This window comes from Perna viridis, chromosome 10 (genome assembly GCF_037379345.1).
Source record: "Perna viridis isolate PV_CMFRI_1.1 ecotype Kerala chromosome 10, ASM3737934v1, whole genome shotgun sequence".
Classification (NCBI taxonomy): Eukaryota; Metazoa; Mollusca; class Bivalvia; order Mytilida; family Mytilidae; genus Perna; species Perna viridis.
In genome coordinates this window covers 16781855-16807009 of record NC_142454.1, presented here as the reverse complement: position 1 = coordinate 16807009, position 25155 = coordinate 16781855, and the positions used below count along the sequence as shown (strand labels likewise).

Sequence of the window (25155 nt, the reverse complement as noted above, 5' to 3'; positions counted from 1 at the left end):
CTTCACAGAAAAGTGTAAATGGATTAAAACTTTCGTGTAAAAATTTACATGCCCATCAACTAACAAAAAATAGCCCGTCGGGTTCCCCAGATCCTTCAAATTCAACACACACAAGTAACAAGGTGAACTCTACTAATCATACGACACAATAAGTCACACAGTGGAATGTCAGAGGAATTATGTTCTCTACTATTTGTGTGGATGATTTATTAAGAAACTTTAAATGTGACATATGTGTCATATCTGAGCATAAACTTAAAGAGCAATCATTAGATTACTTGTCAACCATAGAAAAAGGGTATTCATGCATTAGCAAAACTGACAGTTTACCTGATAAATATAAAGCATATCATGGCAAAGGTGGCATCGCAATAATGTTTAAAAACTCTTTACAATTTTCTGTAAATGTGTTATCGAATATGGGCACAGAACGAATAGTAGGTATAGAGGTGAAAACACAATCAAAAGCTTCTATATTTATATTTGGTGTATACATGCCATCTGATGAATCTGTTCATAATTGTAATAAGTGTATTGAATTATCTTGATGCTGTCGTAGATTTTTATTGTAAGTATGGTAGTATAATTGTAGCAGGTGACCTCAATGCCAGTTGTTTGAGTAAAGATTTAGTTCATTCTAATAAGCAAACGTCAGGAGAACTTAAGCAATTTGTTTCAAAATTTGAATTATCATATGCTGGTGGTAATTTAAATCATACAGGTCCCGATTACACTTTTATTACGAAAAAAAATGCTTGACTATGTACTGTTTAGTCCTGTGTTAGCAAGGCAACTGAGTTCTTATGAAATCCTTGAAGAGGGTTCATTTTCTAGTACATCTGATTATCTTCCTATTATGGTCGAATTTAGAACGGACCTTATACCACATGTAATAAATTCATTTAACAAACAGCCAGCTTGGCATAAAATTGACACACAGTAGATAAAAATGTATCAAGACAATCTGGTGACCCCACTTACTTTATTAAAATCATCAATTGATGCAAATGACTAGAATTTAGGTGACAATAATACAAAACTTGTAAAAAGCTTACTCGATGCTTCTGTAAAAAAGTATTCTTTGGTGTGGATTTTACTCGCATCCTAAACCGTACTGGTCAGACGAGGTAAAGTGTGCTCACAAAAAAAAGAACGAACACTGCGAAACAAGTGGGTTGAAAATTGTCGACCAAGGGGGATGAACCATGAATCACACAACAGGATGCATTTGAAAGGTATCTACAAACAAGTTATGACGACATTAATAAAGCCGCAGAGTGTGATTAACGCTTATTCTGGAAAATGATAAAAAAAAAAATTAAACCAAAAGTGTCGAAAATATACCCAGAAATAATACAAAATGGTGTAGTGTGTGACAATCCGATTTCGATTGCAAATGGCTTTATGGAATATTTTGCAAACTTAAGCAATACTGAACTTGACACGTTTGATACAGACATGGAACAACACGCCAGTTCTCTGTATGAAGACATGATGACTAACTGTAATTCCAATTGTGATGATCTTCCAGGGGGTAAAATTGAATGAATTGAGGTTCGTGATATCATTAAGTCATTAAAGTGAAAGAAAGCCGGAGGTTACGATAAAGTTCAAAATGAACATTTAATATTATATGTTAATAAATATGTAATTTCATATTGGCGCTCTTATAGGTTTGAGGTCTGTCATATTGATTGAGGCAGTCGTAATTGTCCCGAGGCATCGCCGAGGGCCAATACGGCTGTCGAGGCAAATATAATTGGCACATGCATGTTGTTCTTGTCCGTGTACTAATAACCTTAGGAATATATTTTGGACATTAGTTAGAAAATTACGAACTTCATTTATATTTTAAACTCTATATACGATAATGAACTGATTTTCCAAGTCCTACTCAGTCGGTTGCCATTGTCATACGAATTTTGTGACTTTGAAGACCATAGTGATATCATGAAGTTGTGCCACACACACGTTGTTAAAACTATTGCCGATTACAGCCGATCAATTCGATCCCACACATGATATATATGTTGTCTAACATGCTCTTCAAATGATTAGATATCTTAGCTTGATATAAAACTTCTTCCAGGTATTTACATCATTTATATATATATTTATTTTTTTTCTCTAATTATTGAATGCATGCATTTATTTAAATAAAGTAAAGTTGTTTATATGTACTGACTTGTATATAATTCTAAGATCTCATGTAATGAGGAAATAAAGATATGAATGAATGAATGTTTTTGTTTTTGTTTTATTTTTTTAACTATTTTTGTTTTTGTTTAATTGTAATTTAATTGTAATGCCGAATAATCTTCAAAATATTCCGCGTGCAGTCATTTAAGATATAATTAATTAATGTTCATTACAATATCTGGGCCACAATATCTTGGTTTCGGTTTAAAAAATGACGATTTAATTTAAATGCTATTTAGACGAATTAAATTGTAATAGTACATGTACTGTTTTCAAAATGTCCAAATTAAATTATTTAATGTCATTTTATTTTGCCTACTGAATTCATGGAGTCACGTCAATTTTATTTTTAATATATGTCACGGATTGCCGAACCGTGCAAAGATAAAAGAAAGCGCGCATTCTATCAACAATAAAACCTTACAGGTCTTTTTAAAAAATATCACCAGATCTGCAATACAAAGGTTACAATATTATTATTATTAAATAGTTATAATCTTGTGTTGAACCCCTTGTTCATTTAAATCTAAAATAACTTTTAATCACTTTTTTTTTAATTTGAGTTTCTTTTTGTATTTCTCCGAGGAACCCTGTCACACAAAAAAGTGCGTTTAAGTTGTAAGTTACAAGAACTGGTTCTATCAAGTATTTTTTTAAGATACTAATTGTGATTATTAAATTTTGTTCAAATATTTCCATATGTAGATCTAGATAGACCTACACTAATTAGAATGAGAGTAATAAATTTTACCCAACGCAATTAGCTATGCAAAATGATTATATCCTTGGTGTGCGTATTGCACTATTTAATGTCCCGCGATAATAGTCTGTTGGCCAAAGACATATTTTCAAATACTACATATACATTTAAAATTACTTTTTTTATAGACTGGAAATAGCTACTTGTTTCTTCCTTGCAAGCATAGGGTCACAATATACATAAATATACATGTGTATTTTAAGACTACATGGTATCTTATGATATTTACTATACCCAGGAACTTTCCATTACTCTAATTAACACTTCTTCGTCTACTAAAATTTCCGTGGTCGATTTCAAATAACAAGTCGTGAAGGTACATGTTAAAGTTATTAAATATACAATCACACATCTTTCCGAACTTAAATGAAAACCAAGGTGTCTACAAGAATGATATTAAATTAGAATGAGCGAAACTGGAAGGCGCTAGTCATAACACGGGGGAGGACTGTGAACTGTTGGCGACGCAAAAAGCGTAGGAGCAGTTTCTTTTGGCGCCTGTCCAAAATCAGGAATGTCTGGGCTCTGTATGACTTGTTCTGTTTTCTCTTTTACATGTGTATTTCACTGGAATATATAGGGGCAACTACATGTATTTCGATGTACCTGTGTATGATATTGTTTAGGGGCAGTTCCGGCCTGCCCTGTTACCCACCAGGGGGATTTCAAGACCCATGGGTGGACTTGAGTTGACATTTTTATCCTGATGGGTTGTTCTCTATCTATTTTCAACATATCCATTCTCGTTAAATCAAGCGTTTTGTTACTAATGTAATGGCAAGACGTTGTGGAATTTATTCCCCATTTATTGATATATTAAGGATTAATTATTGATATCAATAAATTGGCATCTATTGATATCAATAAATCTAACATATTTATTAACCTGTTAATAAATATATATTAATATCAATAAATGATTTTCAACAAGTTGATAATTAATTATTAATATCGATAAATTGTTCAATTTATTAACATGTTAGATATTTATCAATGTGTTATTAAATCATTTATTGGTATCAATAAATAGCTGAATTAATAACATGTTGTTAAAGAGTGCGCCACATACGCTCTTTATCGTGACCAGAAAAGTGTTTGTAATTCTCATCATTTACAAGGGAAGTTTAAGTTCAAAGCGCTCGAAGTATTCCAGTTTTTATTTTTTACATTGCTTGTCAGAAGCAGAAGATTACAGTCAAATCAAAGTATGGCAGAGAGTTTCAAAGCTGATCGACCTAATACAGGTATGTTGGATCTTGTTCATATTGAAAGAAGGTAAAAAATGTTTAGTATACAAGTCAAGGGCGGAGGGGAGCAATTTTAAGCACAGGCATTTGTTTCAAATAAAAATAATGGTGGTAAGGTAGACGATGTGACCACCAATCAGGGGCTTCTCTGGCTTTCAAAATTCTGCCGCCAGAAAAATTACCAGCTGCAAGCCAGAAAAATTACCAGTTGCAAGTTTTAGTCGCCAATTTTCAGAAAATAAAACCAAAATGATTGCCTTAAAATGTTTTTTTTCTAATTTTTAAAATATGTCAGTATTAAGTCCAGTGATGAGTTATCCGTGTAAATTCATCAAAATAACCCCTTCATTCATGACGTACATGTATCCAAGATTCATTCTTGATGCATGTACATGTATAAAGAAGGTTTTAAGCTCTAGTTTAAGTCAGGATCTAAAACCATTAGTCACTTTTTGTATGCAAAATATTGAAGTACTGCTGCATATTTTTTATTGTATTGGTTTAGATAATGATAAAGCATAAAACACGTTATTAATACATTTCACTCTTTTTTCCTAAATACTTTATTTTCTCCTCGCCACATAATATATTCTTCAACATGTGAGTGTGCATTAGAACATGTGCTAACCAAATTGTCATTATTATAAGGAGATGGACTTTGTTTAAGCTATGCTTGTTTCCGAATCCTTGTCTTATTACTATTATGTTTTGTAATTTATTATAATCAAACTATTTCTGAATAAAACATGTTTCAAAAAAAAATTAAAACACATTTTTCCAAAATGGTTGCTAATATTCTTTGATACTTCTAATAACTTCACCTTTTGTAAAGAAAAGGCTCAGAACAGTGATTTTACCCTGAAGTGTCAGCTCACATGTATAATAATACCATAGGGCTTAAATATAATGTGAACAATCTATGCTAAGATACCTAAAGTTTGAAAATGACCAATCAAGTTTTATGTCATGGCATAAGATCAAATTTGCCCACAGCAATTTAGTCTTCGAGGTATTCATTCTTAGCCCAGATATCAAATCAAAATAGTAACACTAGTGATTCTCTTAAAGATAAAACTCTACCATCAAGAAATAAAAATGTATCAACTCCATATTGGCTTAGTGTAGTTTTACTGTCAGCCACATGTACAAATGTACTCCTTATGTTAATTTCAGCTTCATAGCTAACAGTTCAACTCCAATTATAAACAAGTAAGGTGAGAGATGGTCACGTTGACGACATCCTCTTTCTAATTCAAAGAAATTTGATAAGTGTCCATTATTTATCACACAACTTTTTGCCCCTTGATAACATATTGACCCAGTTGCAAAGAGATTCACTAGAATTAAAATTTTGATGTGCTTTTTTAATGAAATCCCATTCAGTTTAATCAAAAGCCTTCTCAAAATCGATGAGTAACAATAGACCTTCCTCCTTATTTTATTCTGAATAATGCATCAGGTCATTAAGTAATCTGGTATTACCTCAAGACATTTGATGGGGGCAAAAAAACTCAATACCTCATTGTACTACTATAAAACATTAATATCATATTACGTACAATGTACATGTATTTGTATTGATTGATGTACACTATCTACATATGTGTAATTATATTCAGACAGTACTTCTCAGTCAAAAACAAGCCCAAGTATTTTTAACATGAAGGAACTGTTCAATCCTTGTTTAACTTTCAGGATGAAGGCTGTGAAGTGTAGAATAAGTTCAGGAAGATGATTTAGTGATATAAGCCAGAAGGAGCACACAAGTACAATAGTCAGCAATGAAGTTAGTACATCTTTCAATGTTTTTTTTCTTCTTCCAAGTACAAAAATGTAAGAATTTCAAAATGTTTTGGTAAAAATACACCATTTTCTTTAATACAGCTTTTTGGAATAATATGGAATACGTTTTCCACCTACTTTCTCTAAATTAAAGTGTAGAGCTTCTCCAAGTAATATGGATGTACATGCAAAAAACTGTTTTGGTGTGAAACAAGCAATCATACCCACAAGGAGCACATAAGACAAAGCATGTACATGTATCAAATGTAACTACACGTTTTAAAAGAAGAATTTGAATGTATCTTTTATGAATTGCAAATAAATCTTGTTTGTATATATTTTTTGTCATTGATATTTGCTTTAAGTACCTGTCTGGTTGGTTCAAGTGAACACTATTACATATCATTCAATTAAAAAGGAGTCCGAAGATAATGCCATTTTCTTTTCAAAGTATATGTTATTGTTATAAATGGTTAATACTGAACTTTTTGTTTTATTTTCAAATTCACCGTCTGATAACGAAGGACATTTGAAAAAAATCAATTTAAGTCACAATTATTGAAACAAATATCCTTAGATACACGATAGTCTCAACTAAATGCATTTCTCAGTTGCTCAAGTGCTACATGTTATTCCATAGATATCTATGTGTTACGTAAAAGTCGCTTAGTTTCTGGATACATAGTTCCAAAGACAGGTACATTAACATATCCATAAACGATGAAGCCTTAGAATATAATTTCAACAATGGTGTCTAGAACAGGAACATTAGCCATGCATTATAAAAAACACACAAATGGCCAAAATAGACAATCGTTGTTGACCATTTGTTTATCTTTAATCAACCTACTGAACAGTAAGCCGTAACTGTTTGGGACAAATGTACTTTACAAGATCCCAACTTACTAGAAAGTGTTCAAATAGAGGCGACACGTATTATATCTATTCTAAGACAAACTACATCACTCCGAAATTTATACTTAGAACTTGATCTTGATATCTATTCTTCAATATAAATAAATTTGGTATTTCTGTAATCCTCATATACAGAGCTTTCCAAGAAGTACAAAATATTTCTATGTAAAAACAAATCCTTCTCCTTCAGGTTGTACTGTACAAATGGGATTTAGGTGCACTGTTTCCTACACAAAACTGACCCGCTCTAATTTTGTAAAACATAAGAATAAGAGGTGATACTTGGTGGAAATATTGATTGTGAGTAGTAGAACAATCATACATAAATAGATGCAATAATTGTAAAGGTGAAGACGTGTAAAATGCATGCTTAAAGCTATCCGGAAAGATTCAGGTCCTCACCGGATTGGATTCTCTACCCTGCACCAACAGGCTTTTTTTTCAAAAATGCAAAATTTCGCACGAACTTTAAGACTTAAAATCATGAACAAATGAGCAGAAAAAGGTACACTTTTATTTGTTTTTTTACAATTATACCATGCCAACTTACTTTTTCTGGTAGTTTTTAAGTGCCTGATATTTTAGAAAACCTGTTTTTTGTCAATTAATATTGGGAAGGCACACAAAATTTGTTATGAGAACTGATGTATATTATTATTATGTTACCTTGGCTACAGATTTTCATAGCAAAATAGAAAAGAATATCTATCTTATTTTTATGGATCTCCATACATGTAATATAAGGTTTTGAAAAATGTATACTTTTTACAGGAAAAAAATGCTGGATTTGCTTGTTTAAGTGTCTCAATATAGCTTTATTTCCACAAATTGTCATAAAGTTATCTACAGTGACCTATCTATATAGTAGAACCTAATTCAAGTATGAAAAAAAAAACACTTAATATTTTGCATAAATACGGACAAGACACGGATACGAAAAGTGCATGCAATCATGTGGACAGGTCGCTGAAACAAAATCTATATCATAATTAATAACAGAATAATTATATAAGAACATATATTTGATGATAACCACTGAGTGACTATTAAAGTAAAGCATAAAGTAAATGAAACAAAATGATAGAAGCTCTTCGACTTTTATGTACGTATCTACTCCACGTGTTTTAATGTGTAATTAGATTTTACGGGTAGCCAGGTGTACTGTCAGGTGCTAGTATGTTAGGTCACATAGCTTTTATACGTTGGTCATGTAAATACTTTCGTGTTTTCAGAAGGGAACCACTTCTGGAAAATATTTACCAAGATAGTTCTTATTCATTCTTGTCCATAAAAAAAATCAAGTTTTGTGGAATTCATACACAAGAAAATATTAGAACTTTTGTCTTCTCAGTATTTATTTTAATTGCCAATTTTCACAATAAATAGCGAATGTATTCAACAAAATCTGTCACATGTATATGATGCCCTACATACATGAAATGTACCGTTATAGATTTTTTACGTGGCATTGGCATTTTTTTCATTTAAGAAAAAAATATAACAAAAATAAATAAATATATTGCGTGCATGTGTGTTTGGTGGGGGTATAATTGTTCTTAGATTAATTGCAACCTAACATATTTCGTTGGAAACTATGCGGGTCGTGAATTTTGAAGAAAAAAAAAAAAAAACAACAACAACAAAACCCAAGCCGTGTCGTGCCCTTAAAGTGAATTACTTTCTCAAGGGAATGGGACTCTTCAACCGTAATTATAAGATTTATTCTAACATTTAAAATTATTATTATTATATATACTAATAATTAATCAAAAAATGGATAGTCACCCCTTTGAGTGCCTTGAAGTAAGCTGTTTCAATTTCATACTGAATAATGTAGCAGAATACACACACAGACCCGTTTGGTAACAAAATATAGTGCATATAACGGGTATCTCGTTTACCGTTGTCATGTGCCGAAATCGAAAAGTACCAAAATGACAATAACATTGGATATTACCCGGCATGCAAGTCTTCCGGAACAAGATTTAATAACATCTTAATAATTCGTTCTATTTATTAATATTAATAAATGATTTATCAACACGTTGATAAATAATTATCAACATGTTAATAATTCATCTATTTATTGATATTAATAAATCATTTATGCACATGTTGATAAATATTTATTAACATGTTAATAATTATTTATTAACATGTTATTAAATATTTATTGATATCAATAAATGGACAATAAATTCCACAACGGCTTGCCATAAATTGCCGATATGTGCCGGGAGGACTTGAATGACTTTAAAAAATTAATTTAGTGTATTAAATACATTTTCGCACGCTCTGTCCATTTTTTATTACTTTATTACTTTATTTCATCTTGCGAAAAGCATCTTTATGTCGGTCTTCGTGCACTAAGACCGGTCTTTGCAGTGTTCAGCCGGACCCGCAATTAACGGCGCAACACTTACATAATTGCTTAAAACATGTGTATATAGATTAAGTCGAAATTAATAATACATCGGATTAAACTGAGACTTTCGAACTTGAATAAGAGTGTTAGGTTTTTAACTTTAAATTACGAAAATGAAAATAGTTAGATTATCAAGAGATTACAGTTCTTATGCGATAACTGTCTGTGATGACATTGCCACAACTTTGCACAGCTTATGGTTGGATAGAAACTCCTACAATTTGTCAGTGTTAGTTAGACCAGATATATCACGGAAAGTCACTCGAATATCATCAACAATATTGTTTGTTTTTTTTTTGGACAAGGAATAAGGGAGTGAATCCCGTCCTCAACTGATCGTGTGTCGCACATCTTACAAGTTCTATGATCGACTGGAATATTTCGACTTCTCTATAATTCAATGCTGATCTATCGGGATTGCGTCATATTTTAATATCAAGCAAAATAAAAAGCGAGCTACAAATCTGGGTTTTCTGATGTATGCACCCTAGGAAAAATACGAGACTATCCCAGTCAAGCTGATTAAAATATGTGACTTGAACACGAACCAGTAAATCTTTGTCAATATGGCATATATCGAACACCTACGTACAACCACAAATAATTAATGCATACTTTCTATTGTTTTCAATAGAATATTTTAATGGCCAGTGTAATAAGGAAATAATCGAAAACCGTCATAAAACACCTACTTGTATACTAAAATGATCAAAAACGAAGTTTTTTCAGATAATTGTCTGTCTTCGTTTTAATGAAAGACTTGCAAGAATATAGATCGAGCAGTAACATGTTCAATCGCTTAACGTATTCTAGTACACGTGTATACAGAACGTTTACAAAACTTGATCATGCTTTGTAAAGTCACTTTCGATACATTCCCTAATTAACACCTGTGTCACATAGTTTAAACTCATGTACCGTCGCACACCTCTGTTATTTGAAGAAACTTATTCTAGTACACGTGTATACAGAACGTTTACAAAACGTAATCATGCTTTGTAAAGTCACTTTCGATACATTCCCTAATTAACACCTGTGTCACATAGTTTAAACTCATGTCCCGTCGCACACCTCTGTTATTTGAAGAAACTGTACCATTATAATCAATTATAATCAATTTTGAATAGATTTAACTAGCTGTCTTTGTAAGAATGATGCAAAATCTGAAAAATGTGATACACCATAAAAAAGGCTACATATTTTTGTTTTTGTAATTAAGTTGTTTTATGGGTCTATACTATGATATGAGTAATTATTCATTCAAATCTGCCTGCTCTTAGGAGATAATAAACATTAAAAATCCAGTAGATTCTATTGTATTTTAAAAATATGTAGGCTTTTTACCCATGAATTGCATGATCCTTAGCCGGAGTGCTACTTAAGTCTTATATATGTTTTTATACATGTATACAAAATGTGACACAAAATAAAAGATCCTGGATTTAGAAGGGCTCATTTCCACAATTCACATGTATCGTTCACATGCATGATTAATTAGCGCGTATGGGTTTGTATGTAGTGCATTCCTGGACATTTATATGTACCAAAGAGTATGATATTCGTAATATTGCCGATGACCTTATCCCAGCCCCAACATGTCCTCCACTTTATAGATTTTAGAGTAGGTTGACCAATGGGCGTGAATAAGATATAATTTCCTTACGCGTACATTTGGCTTATCCACTGAGAAATGTAGCAAGCTGAGAAAGATATGTATCTAATGGTATGCTTTATTTCTATGATTGTGGTTAGGTTTGAATGATTTGACAAACAGTTTCCACCTGGAGATGTTTATGTTGAATTTCGACTTAAAAATTTATAAACTGGGAAAGGTCAACTAGTAGTTTGTAGTTCAATTGTGCAGTATGGTGAATGTGTTGTGTGAATTCAAATAGGTGTTCCATGTAAACCATCATCAAACCTGAATATATCGCAAACTGGAGCACTACATGCTGTGAAGAATCGGAATTTTCTTCTATGTTTATTAAATGTCATTCGTAATCAGGATGGTGAATTTAAAATAAATCAAAGAGTTCAATAGTTCAACAATTTTCAGTATAGGCTTGTGTTTGGTTAAATTTGGATTCAGTTACTGTACTTTCCTTTTATTTCTGCTTTTATCAAATATTTTTTTTTTGCAATTTGACGATTATTTGAGGCGTAAAAATTGAAACGATCGATATTAATTGATTTTATACATGAGTATTTTGATTATAATATTGTGATTAAATCCTAATAGGATTGTATTAAAATTTAGAAAGAAAACATGGATGCAATATGATAAATAATACTATATAGAGACACAGTATAATAAAAATGTGTATCACCGTCACATTGGCAATTCATGACACAGGTACTTGTATGTACACGAAGTCCCTTTTAATTTATTACAGGCCAATATCTATACTATGTAAGAAAAGACATCGTTCACCTCTAAACTCCCGTGTTACTGTCTCCCCTCTGACACTAATTCTTAAAAATTAATTCGAGCTTCGTATTTCAGCTAAACTACCTTTAAAGAATAGCTTATGTACCATAGAAACAACCCGCTTACATCTCTGATGATTAGGATGATTGTGTTTTGCTGTGAACAAGTTCCAACATTCGATTTTATAATGTATGGGCAAGGTGAAACGAGTATAATTACGTTTTTAACATGCATGTTGTTGTATGTAATTGATGGGGTGTCTGTCCTTCCGTACTTCCTTCCTTCTGCCATGTTGTCAACTTTCCTCTCATATCTGGCAACATCCCTTTAGCTCCTGCTTTTGGAATTTTCTTATAAACCACTCATACGTTACTCCAGAGTTTGCCGTAAAAACACAGACTTTCGTTCCGTGCTGCACTTCTTATAATTAAGATTTTGGGTTATATGTTGTAACAAGATTGAAGTTATCACTACAGAAGTTTTATGGTCGTAATCATGAAGTCGTGGGTCGTGACGGTGTATATATCCATCTACACCATGAGACGAACTTTTTCACCGTGTCTTAGTTTTCTTTCCTCTTTTGTCTACCCCTGAATTTAATTTTAATGAACAACTCGGCGAGTGTTTCCAGGAAAGAAGAGAATGCTTATCCTAGAGGTGCACCTGGTCCATGCTTCCAGTTTTTAGTAGAGCTCATTAACTTTTGTTGCTTCGTTGGTTATTTCCTTTTTTTGTGTGTGTCTGTCTGTTATTACAATAATTACAAAATATGACCAACATCTTTGTTTAATGAAAATTAAGTTATCTGACTATAATTTCATTTAATATCATTTTAAGAAGTCTGTTGAGTTTCTCATGTAATAATTTGTTTAAGAAATCCTGTGTGTTTAGAAGTGGTCTGATGTTTATTCGAAATTATTCCTTTCTGTCACAGCAGTTAAAGCCCATGTGATCCTGCTTACCACATCCTTTATACACAAACACCGTAAATTATGAGGTGGCATGCAACAAGATAACTTACTACAAGCCATATACAAAATTTGCCGATTATCTTAGGGAATCTTATATATAACGGAGGCTTTGCCTTTAAATGTACCTGATGAATTACTTGCAAATACAAGATTTATTTCAAGTCTCTAAATTTCCGAATCCTACCATGATTTTTAATGTAAATTTGTATACTGTATTTGCTTTGTGCTTGTATACTTGAATAAATACGTTTATACTAAGTCTCTACATGAATTACTATAGTTAATTTCGATATACATACACGTACGTGTGTGTGTGTGTGTGTGGTTCCATCCCTCATAGTATAAATTCGTATTATAAAGTAATTAAATATGATTTAATAAATTAAGTTAATTATAAATGATGTTTTCCTTCTTGCGAGAAATAAAAAGATGCACTGATTTCCGGCATGCTGGATTTGATTCTACCCATCCTGACTATAAATGCCAGGTAATATAGCCTCATGCCATTCTGGGATTGATATGTATATAAATCATATATTTAATTGCTATAAAAACACAAGTTGCACTTAATTACATGTTTATTAGAGTTCCTATTTCGCCTTAGTTCACTCCAAATCTTACTAAGGCGAAATGGGAACAAGCCTTTGTTTTTATGTTCTATGTTTTGAAATTTTGGAAGTATTACTTCATAAATTAGGTAAGTCATAATTTCACATCCCTGTACAATCTATCCCAATTTTTAGACTATAATTATTTGTTTATAAAACATAACCTGGTAGGTTTTTAAAATCTAACTTGCCAAGAAAAACTGTACAATTGTATGTATGTGTATAATATTACTTAAGTTTATACTTAAATTCTAATTAAACATTTATCTGCAATTTCTTTGTAAGGGAAATCAAGGTATATCCAGGATTGGAAAGGTATAATGTCCTATATACAGGGGCGGATCCAGGATTCTAGAATGGGTGCAATGTAGATACATTTGTGGTAAAATAAGCGAGAAATTAAAGTTTCAAGTGAACCTCAAACGGCCTAGATCTACCCCTGATATCCCATGCTTTGCATATTGGGGGGGGGGGGGGGAGAGCACGCCCGCCAGGCCCCCGCCTGAATCAGCCCCTGATATACATTTTGTATGTTCATCCGCCGAGTTACTCAATTAGTGCCACGTGTGGTGTATTCTATATCAGCTTGACTTCATTTTATTCTTAATACAGTGTCCGTAATTGTTGTAAATATTTGATTTATGAATAAGAAAGAAACACAAATATCTGTCTGTCTGTTTGCACATTCGAATTTATTCATGTACAAGTTGAAGGAAACCCATGCTTATGAAGTGCATATCAAGACTGTCAAAAGACTTTTCGAATGAAAAAAAGATAAAGTAATGCATTAGAGATGGACACACAAAAAGATGTGTACCTAACTTATTAATATCGATACTACGAATCCACGAACTACCTGTGAGGTTTTTTTCACGTCTATGACTACATTTTCGGGTATGCATACCATGATCTCTAGTTGAGGACTTCATATACTTACTTTACTATACATTCTCTGTGTAATGTCATAAATTGCCGATCAGTCACGTAGTATTGTTGTTAGAAATATCATAGACCTGTATATTTAATATTTTATATCCATGTTTATGGAAATCATGGAAATATTAACTTGGTTCACAATAGAACTCGTTGCGATATGCTGCCGAACACAAATGGACGACAATGCCAATTTATGTATTTAGGTTATAACTGCGACAAAGTTTTTACATGTCACTTTCTCTTTGACTTGGAAAGAGGGGGAACTTCCAATAAACAATGTAATAGAGTTGACCCGCTGTAACAGGTCACATTTTCCACGCTTTAAATTACATGATACGAATAAGAAAATCAGATTGTTAATATATGATATAAAGGGTTATATGGCAAGCCAAGGTGGACAAAAATAAATATTTTGTAATATTAGAAAATATTTTTTAATATTAAAATTCATTTTGTAATATTAGAAATTCATTTTGTAGTATTAGAAATTCATTTTGTAATATCAAAAATTCATTTTGTAGTATCAAGAAATCATTCTGTAATATTATAAATTCATTTTCTAATATTACAAATTCGCATTTAGTAATAATACAAAATAGCACACATTTAGTAATATTACAAATTGAATTTGTAATATTGGAAAATTAATTTGTAATATTAAAAAATTGCTTTGCAGTATTGCAAAATCATTTATATTTTTTCTGATATTACAAAATGATTTTTTAATATTAAAAAAATGATTTTTCAATATTAGAAATTCAATTACAATTTTAATATGAAAAAAAAAAAGATTTTTTGAATATTAAAAAGGGTTTTGTAATATGAGAAATCAAATGTGTGATACAAAATAATGAATTTGTAATATTGAAAAATCATTTTTTAATATTAGAAAACTCTCATTTTTGCCACTTTGGCTTGCCATAGCCTATGATAGGGTTAATTTTTAAGTTGTAGTTTTAAGATTGAAAATTTATTTTAATAAGCATGATCAGCAAGCCTGTAAGGTTATAGGTGCATTTTTTTTTCATTTTATCAATGAGTTATGTATAGCATATCTATATTTAACTCCTTGGTTTTATAATGCATATGAAAAGGTATACGTTTTGATGGCACTTAATACTAGTATATAGTAAAGGTTTGATTTGGCCGCTGCTCCCCCTACCTGAAACTTAATGAAGTAACGGGTCTCGCCAAGCCATTTTAATGCACAACGGACGTGCAAACTGGAGAAGTATTTTTTATGTAAATTATTGTAATTACCCCTTGTCTTGCTTGGTTAGTTAAATGTACATTGAAATAAAACGGGTTTCCTTTCGGGAATGTATAGACCCAGTAACGCACTCAGCACAGGTGATACAAGGGATCAGTGACAAAATAATGCATCGGACCAACGTCGGCATATTTGTTTCACTCCCCATTTTACCATATCCCTGTATGACTTCCAGCCAACAGGTCTCAGTATCGTATTAATTTTCCCATAGACTTCTATGGTGAAGTTCATATTTTTAGGATTTTAAAAAAATATGTAAATTGATTCAATAAAACTTTCACTTATGTAACATTTGTAAGGACATGTGAAAAAATAATTTCCCGCAAAGAAAATAGGGTGTGTCCACGAAGATCGGACAGTAAAGTAGTCTTGAACTATAAATAGCCATTTTCCCTACTTTAACTTTCGTTTTGCACTCATCAAACCAACCCTTTCAGTGGAACATTTATATGTTATTATGTTAGATTTTCTTTTAAAAAAGTTCTTCATCTTACAGTGTGATGTTTGCTCTATTTTATAAGTCATTGTTCATATCTTTTGACAAAATATTAGTTTGTAAAGAGGCAAAAAGAAAATGCACTATATTTTAATAGCATCCCGCTCAGGGATATGCAATATGATACTGGTACCAACATGGGCCTCACGTAACTGTTCAACAAACCCGAAACTTTGCGAGTTAGAATTTTATTGCTTGTTTTTTTTTTTTGTAAAGTTTTTGAGGAAGTCCTAAGTTTGTGCGTGTTTAAACGACCGCTTAGTGTGAATGCAGTGCACGGGTTTAGGGGGGGTCTGAATTTATTGATCTTGCCCCGAGGTCAGACATCTGCGCTTGTTACCCCTAAGACAATGCGGGATCCCATAATAACTAAATTTGATAAAGAAATATAAATGAAGATTTTCAATATTCACATTGAATAGGACTATACCCATAAAGGTACCTTCTTTTTTAATCCTACAATTATATTTTTTTCTGCCCATTTTGTCTGAAGTTGTATTTCTGGGGAAAATTTCCTAAGTGAAGAAGTATTGTAAAAATGGAAAATATAATGAATATAGTTTGTTAAGGTCGATCAATTAACAAAAAATATCTCCAGCGCCGAATCCAAGAAGGGATTAGTCCCTGCCACTGAATAAAACTAACACATCATACTCCTGAATTAACAACTTTAAAAAACAACAGGATGTCATTTGGGAAGGTTATTTGTCCACATGGCTACTACAGTCGTACAGGTAATTATCAGCCATGTACATGGTATAAGGTAATCAACATACAGGTCACCTTGTGTATTAACACTGTGTATCTCACTCCTAGATTTCAAATTTATCTTCATTATGCTTTTCACACTATACTTATATAATTTTATACTGAAGCCATTTATGGCCAATTAAAGTACAGTTTTCAGAGAGATTTTACAATTTTGCACAGACAACTACTGAGAGTAAACCTAGACCACACAAATCTTGAAAATTTGAAAATTTACTGTAACTTCAAAGTTATATGTTTAAGTACTGGGGACATCAGTAAGAGCTTTACAAGTTTAGGGTTTGACACTTAACTTTTCTGTCTATGTAGCCCACAGGACTATTTGATAGAAAAAGTAAGTGGTCCTAAAAATTGTTTTGGGATCCTCTCCTTAGAACTAAATAAATAAAAAAATAATTAAGGGTGCCCTGAGGACTACCAATTTAAATTTCAAGGTTATCCTCCAATGTAAGGTAGGTATAGGACTACTGGCCACTGTTATTGTCAAATCCTGAAGTTACTTTTATTTAAAGCTGTTCTCCACTACACATAAAGTGTAGCTACAGCACCGACTTCCATTCAGAAATTGAAAAAGCAGATTCAGGAACAAACAAATGATTGATATGAAACACAAGGTTAAGTTTTGTAAGTGTTTTTTTTCAAGACCTTGATAGTGGTGTACTAAATTTCCAGACTTTGAAGTCTTTTGATGTACGGTGCTGTCATTTTTGTCCTTAGACACTTGGTTGATGTGGAATAACTTTGATATTTAAGTTGGGTTAATTTATCTTAATGAAGTTTTGAAATAGGTCTCCAATCCACAAAAGGAAGGTTGATATTGATTTTTAGGTTATGGTCCCAACTGGTTTGGAATTAATGTATAGGCCAAAAGTAATCTAACTGTATTTATGGATCTCTATGATATTGATCAACAATCTTTATATCACAAAAGTAGAGTAGTGTTCAACTTTTTTGGGTTAGGACCTGTAACGTTAGGATTAAGGAGGTAGGTATATTTTCGATTTTTATCCTTTGACATTAAAGACGCTCTTCCATGGAAACACAAGTCATCTAATTACAATTCTGTTTTCCAATTGGCCAAATACTGATAACTTAGTGGCGTTCGAAAAAAAAATGTTTCGAAAATAAAAATGGTACATGTATGTCGTGGTTTTTCCTGAATGAAATGTGAAAAATAAGTAAAAAGAAACAATTTTACTGCATTGGCTATCTTTTTTTTTAAAGATAGAACTTGTTTACAGTGCCAGAAACATCAAATTTCCTAATGCATGACAATAATTTAACAATAAATGAATGAATCACTTTGAAATTAGAAGAAGTTGCAAACCACCAAAGAAAGACTGGGACTAATTTTTTGAGTTGTGATTTGAACAAGTTAGTAATTAAGGGCCAAAAAGGGAAATTAAACAAAGAATCTTAATGCCTGGATTACTTGAGTAAAAAAAAATGGATCTCTTTGAAATTTTACCACAAGGTGCCATATCCCCTCTCCCCCAAAATGAAGATTTTAAATGAATTTGGTGGTTGTGACTCAAACCTTTAAGGAGTTAAAGACCAAAAGAGGGCCATAGTTTTGTCATTCTAGTCAAATTCTTATCATGTGTCAAATGTCTAACCACAACTATCAAGCTTGACATGCTTTAGTAGTGTTTCAATAGTTGCCCAAACTGTTAGGGTTCAGGGTTGAACTTCTGTGGCTGTATCAAGCTGTGCTTATGCTAAGCATTTTTCATAGGCCATAAAGAGAAATTCTGCTGTGTAATTTGCAATACCTTTATGGGTGTTGTCCTATTCAATGTTAATATTGAAAATCTTCATTTATATTTCTTTATCAAATTTAGTAATTATATGATCCCGCATTGTCTTAGGGGTAACAAGCGCAGATGTCTGACCTCGGGACAAGATCAATAAATTCAGACCCCCCCCCCCAAACCCGTGCACTGCATTCACACTAAGCGGTCGTTTAAACACGCACAAACTTACGACTTCCTAAAAAAACTTTACAAAAAAAAAAAAAAAAAAAAACAAGCAATAAAATTCTAACTCACAAAGTTTCGGGTTTGTTGATGAAACAGTTACGTGAGGCCCATGTTGGTACCAGTATCGTATTGCATATCCCTGAGCGGGATGCTATTAAAATATAGTGCATTTTCTTTTTGCCTTTTTACAAACTAATGTTTTGTCAAAAGATATGAACAATGACTTATGAAATAGAGCAAACATCACACTGTAAGATGAAGAACTTATTTAAAAGAAAATCTAACATAGTGCAAAACGAAAGTGAAAATAGGGAAAATGGCTATTTATAGTTCAAAACTACTTTTCTGTCCGATCTTCCTGGACACACCCTATTTTCTTTGCGGGAAATTATTTTTTCACATGTCCTTACAAATGCTACATAAGTGAAAGTTTTATTGAATCAATTTACATTTTTTTTTAAATCCTAAAAATATGTACTTCACCATAGAATTCTATGGGAAAATTAATACGATACTGAGACCTGTTGGCTGGAAGTCATACAGGGATATGGTAAAATGGGGAGTGAAACAAATATGCCGACGTTGGTCCGATGCATTATTTTGTCACTGATCCTTTGTATCACCTGTGCTGAGTGCGTTACTGGGTCTATACATTCCCGAAAGGAAACCCGTTTTATTTCAATGTACATTTAACTAACTAAGCAAGACAAGGGGTAATTAAAATAATTTACATAAAAAATACTTCTCCAGTTTGCACGTCCGTTGTGCATTAAAATGGCTTGGCGAGACCCGTTACTTCATTAAGTTTCAGGTAGGGGGAGCAGCGGCCAAATCAAACCTTTACTATATACTAGTATTAAGTGCCATCAAAACGTATACCTTTTCATATGCATTATAAAACCAAGGAGTTAAATATAGATATGCTATATATAAATCACTGATAATACGAAAAAAAAACGCACCTATAACCTTACAGGCTTGCTGATCATGCTTATTGAAATAAATTTTCAATCTTAAAACTACAACTTAAAAATTAACCCTATCATAGGCTATGGCAAGCCAAAGTGGCAAAAAATGAGAGTTTTCTAATATTAAAAAATGATTTTTCAATATTACAAATTCATTTTTTAGTATCACACATTTGATTTCTCATATTACAAAACCCTTTTTTAATATTAAAAAAAATCTTTTTTTTTTCATATTAAAAATGCAATAGAATTTCTAATACTGAAAAATCATGTTTTAATATTAGAAAATCTTTTTGTAATATCAAACAATATGAATGATTTTGCAATATTGCAAAGCGATTTTTTAATATTACAAATTAATTTTCCAATATTACAAATTCAATTTGTAATATTACTAAATGTGTGCTATTTTGTATTATTACTAAATGCGAATTTGTAATATTAGAAAATGAATTTATAATATTACAGAATGAATTCTTGATACTACAAAATGAATTTTTGATATTACAAAATGAATTTCTAATACTACAAAATGAATTTCTAATATTACAAAATGAATTTTAATATTAAAAAATATTTTCTAATATTACAAAATATTTATTTTTGTCCACTTTGGCTTGCCATATAACCCTTTATATCATATAATAACAATCTGATTTTCTTATCCGTATCATGTAATTTAAAGCGTGGAAAATGTGACCTGTTATAGCGGGTCAACTCTATTACATTGTTTATTGGAAGTTCCCCCTCTTCCTAAGTGAAAGAGAAAGTGACACAGAGTACATGTAAAAACTTCGTCGCAGTTATAACCTAAATACATAAATTGGCATTGTCGTCCATTTGTGTTCGGCAGCATATCGCAACGAGTTCTATTGTGAACCAAGTTAATATTTCCATGATTTCCATAAACATGGATATAAAATATTAAATATACAGGTCTATGATATTTCTAACAACAATACTACGTGACTGATCGGCAATTTATGACATTACACAGAGAATGTATATGAAGTCCTTAACTAGAGATCATGGTATGCATACCCGAAAATGTAGTCATAGACGTAAAAAAAACCTCACAGGTAGTTCGTGGATTCGTAGTATCGATATTAATAAGGGGTCTGTCTAAACACCGCTTAGCCCGGGCTAAGTGCACTTAGCCCCTAACAGTGCACTTAGCCCGGGATGGGAACACTTATGTGTGCATATTAGTATCAATAGACAAAATTTGAATTATGAAGATGTTGTATTTCGATTTTTGTAAGTATCGCTGCAGCAATTATTGATTTAAACGTGTTTTAAGATATCATAATGACACGTGCCTGTATATCCAAGTTCAGTAGACCGTGAAGGATTATCACACCTACACATTTTATTACTAATTATTAATTGGTGTAAATAACAAAGTAAATGTAAATTATTTTGAATGATTTATTGCAGCTCTACATTGTATAATAACATGTAAAACATCAACAAAATAAAGACATTTGCAGAACTATTGTCATGTTAAAATCTTGGCTTTGTACGGCAGTTTCTAGGTCTTATTCTTTGGTATGGTTTGGCAGCAAGTCTTTTTGGTTGTGGAACTTCAAAGTTTTTATATGAAGACTTAATGCTGGTATTCTTGGTGGTAACATCATTTAGAAGTCTATGCAACAGGTTGTTCTGTTGTTCTTGTGTTTTGGTTTGCCAACTCTGGTAACTATGTAAGTGTTTTCTGTAACGGCCATACAATTCATAATTCCCACTACCGTAAAGTGAACGTTTTAAGTCTATGCAATGCACGGTAACAATATCATGTAAGTCTTGTATCAAATTCGGAATTGACTTTGGTTGCCAGTTTACTGCCTTCTTGAAGACGTGATTTATGGATTCGCAGTTGTTGTTTGTCCATAAACGATTGGAGTCCAGTTGCCAGTTTGGAATGGTAACATAATGAAACAGTCTGTCTTTTAAACGGGTTTGAAAATACGAATCAAATTCAGGGTAGTTTCTGCTAATATCTCGAGCCTTGATATGAAAATCTGAGGGATCTATCGCCGATGTCAGTCCGTTGGGCCCAAATAGGTTATTTAGAATATTTGTCCGCAATTGGTCGTTGCATCCAATTTTATTTCTAAGGTGATCGGAAACATTGTCTTTAATGTGTTTAGTGCACAAAAGTCGTTCTATGTTTGGAAAGACACTGTCAATTGCTTTTGTCAAACCACTCTCATCGTCGCTTCCAATTCGTAAATCGATGCATTTCACACTTTCCTGAATGCGTGCTTTTACATGAGATAAAAATGTGTGGTACGAAAGGAACGAACCTTCCCAGTGTAAGAACATAGGGCCTATGAAAATCGGATGATCACCAGTTTCTTTTGACACCACCTTCTTGTTTTTGTATACTAGATTTGTGACATAAACGTCGCCAAGGTTAAAAGTTCTATCTATACCTAGAATGCAATCTTGATCAGTCATCAAAAATTGTTTCAAATCATCTAGTTGCTGTTTAGTGTAACAAATAATGGACGGGGGTTTGTTGTTGCCGTGTGTATATACCACTTCTTGAACAAAGCTGTCATTGTTTACCATCGCCAAAACTTCAATAATTTCATCAGCAACGTTTCCAATGTCAGAGGAAGACGATTTCTTTTTTTTCGTTGTACTTCTTGTTTCTTATTTGGTGTCTGTTCCTTGGTGCGTTGTCTGAATCGGTTAGAACGAGATTTTTGTATATCTCAGAAGAAGACTGTCTCTGTTCAATGCCTGTTTTTATCTTATCAAAAACCTCTGGTTTGGTTCTGATGTATTCTTGGGTCGTGTTTTTGGCATTGCCATGTGGCTGACCATGTCGTGGTGATGTGCCGATGTATTCTATTACGACTACATGTATATTAAGTAATTGATGCTGTGGTAATGTTTCGAACCAACTCACTCGTCGTTTATATGAATTATCACGTTTTAGCGTTGAATAATACCGATGAATTGTCACAATGTTTTCAGGTTGAGGATTGTAAGGTGTATATGTTTTTTTACCGTTGGTTTTAGTTTGGAAGCAATAAACGCCGTCTCTCAGAAAAGTCCACTTTAAACTGTTGTCAGGTGAAAAAATAAAATGTGTTTTTGTAGTTCTACCACTGTGAGAGTCCCATGCCCCACAATCATCAGAAAAGTTACTGTTTTTAGAATTTTGACAACGGCTTATATTGACACTGTTATTTAGTAAAAAGTAAACGTTGTCCATCAGGTATGGATTCTACAACTGTCTTGTTGTCACTAATGACTGCCTGAAACACTTGAGAAGCGGTAAGTGTCTGCCCATTCGGAAGTGGAGTTGAAGCAAAAACAGGTTGTATGGATTCATCATTTTCATCATTTAAAATATCACAATCGGTATCAGATTCTTCCATATGGCAACCCTCAGCAGAATCGGTGTGTTTATCAGGAGTGTCATCTACAATGTGAACTTGTTGTGGGTTCGGTAGATCCCGACTTTCTGCTAAGAGGGCCCACATGGTGATTTTGTTGTGTGTGTATTTCCAAAACGACATAAAGAACAGAACAGTGCCTTTTAGTTTTTACGATATTTTTTTCAATGTACAAAGTGGACTTACTGGCGGAGGGGAAACGACGGTAAGATAGAATGTGGGCAATAATACTCAGCGGTCAGACTTTGTTCAGATATTTATTTCGTTCCGTATCTGTTTTATTTATCAAATGTCCAGGATACTTTGATGGCTGTTTTGTTTGTGTTTTAGGAACGAAATAAATAAAAGAACAAAGTCTTACTGGTCAAGCATCGGACAAAAATCAAACTTAGTTTTCAGAAGTTATTCAGATCATTGCGTTCTTTTCAGGGGTATATAATGATAAATGCATTACCTAAAAAAGAAACAACAATCTTTCATCTAAATTAATAATAATTAATATATATATATATATATTTATATATACCTCTTGCAATCTATGTAAGACCATGTCATAATCAACGGACGTAGTTGGTGATCCCCAAGGACGCCACATCTCGTATATTTTGTGAAATTAATATTGTATATTGTAAATGCGCTCGCTATGAATGTCCAGAATACCGATGTTCCATATTTAAATGATATTTAATTTTACTCAAAAAATCTTACCAAAACAAGAAATCCTTTTAATATTGCGACCAAAAAGACTGTTTTTATATTTTATTCTTTATCGTTCTTTGTCTAAACTTAAAATGTTTTTATGAGATGAACATCAAAGGCCATTTGTCCAAGCTAGTGCGCATTCATTTTTTTGCCAATTCTATTGAATAGGTCATTATTGCATATAATTGAAGACAAACAATTAATCATAAATTAATTGACAAGCCTGTTTCTGTTTTATTTATCAAATGTCCAGGATACTTTGATGGCTGTTTTGTTTGTGTTTTAGGAGCGAAATGAATAAAAGAACAAAGTCTTACTGGTCAAGCATCGGACAAAAATCAAACTTAGTTTTCAGAAGTTATTCAGATCATTGCGTTCTTTTAAGGGGTATATTTCTGGACAAAAAAAAAAACAATGATCAAATAAATCTTACTAACTGAGTTAATTTCCAATGTGCAACAAGACGACGGGTGATACATTGGGGGCGATATATATATACTCAGCGGTCAGAATTTGTTCAGATATTTATTTCGTTCCATATCTTATAATTCTATAATTTATATTGTAAATACGGAAAGTGATCAATGCATTACCTAAAAAAGAAACAACAATCTTTCATCTAAATTAATAATAATTAATATATATATATATATATATTTATATATACCTCTTGCAATCTATGTAAGACCATGTCATAATCAACGGACGTAGTTGGTGATCCCCAAGGACGCCACATCTCGTATATTTTGTGAAATTTATATTGTATATTGTAAATGCGCTCGCTATGAATGTCCAGAATACCGATGTTCCATATTTAAATGATATTTAATTTTACTCAAAAAATCTTACCAAAACAAGAAATCTTTTTAATATTGCGACAAAAAAAGACCGTTTTTATATTTTATTCTTTATCGTTCTTTGTCTAAACTTAAAATGTTTTTATGAGATGAACATCAAAGACCATTTGTCCAAGCTAGTGCACATTTATTTTTCGCCAATTCTATTGAATAGGTCATTATTGCATATAATTGAAGACAAACAATTAATCATAAATTAATTGACAAGCCGTATATTGCTTGATTAACTTGTTAATTTGTATACGCATGATAGCACACGAAATTGCCGACACACAGACAGCGCGTGCCGTTTTAAAAACCGTTTTTTCCTAAAATATAATAACAATATCTCTAAACAAAGTTCAAATATATAAACATATCTGACATATCTTTTCATCCCAACCTCCAAAAATATAGATATTAATCAATATTTGGGGCTAAGTGCACTTAGCCGG

At 32.3% G+C, this 25155-nt stretch overlaps 1 pseudogene; it reads right to left on the bottom strand.

Moving 5' to 3' along the window:
- Positions 1 to 21255: 21255 nt before the first annotated feature.
- On the bottom strand, positions 21256 to 23249 carry LOC148604745 (uncharacterized; annotated as a pseudogene).
- Between the last annotated feature and the right edge of the window lie 1906 nt (positions 23250 to 25155).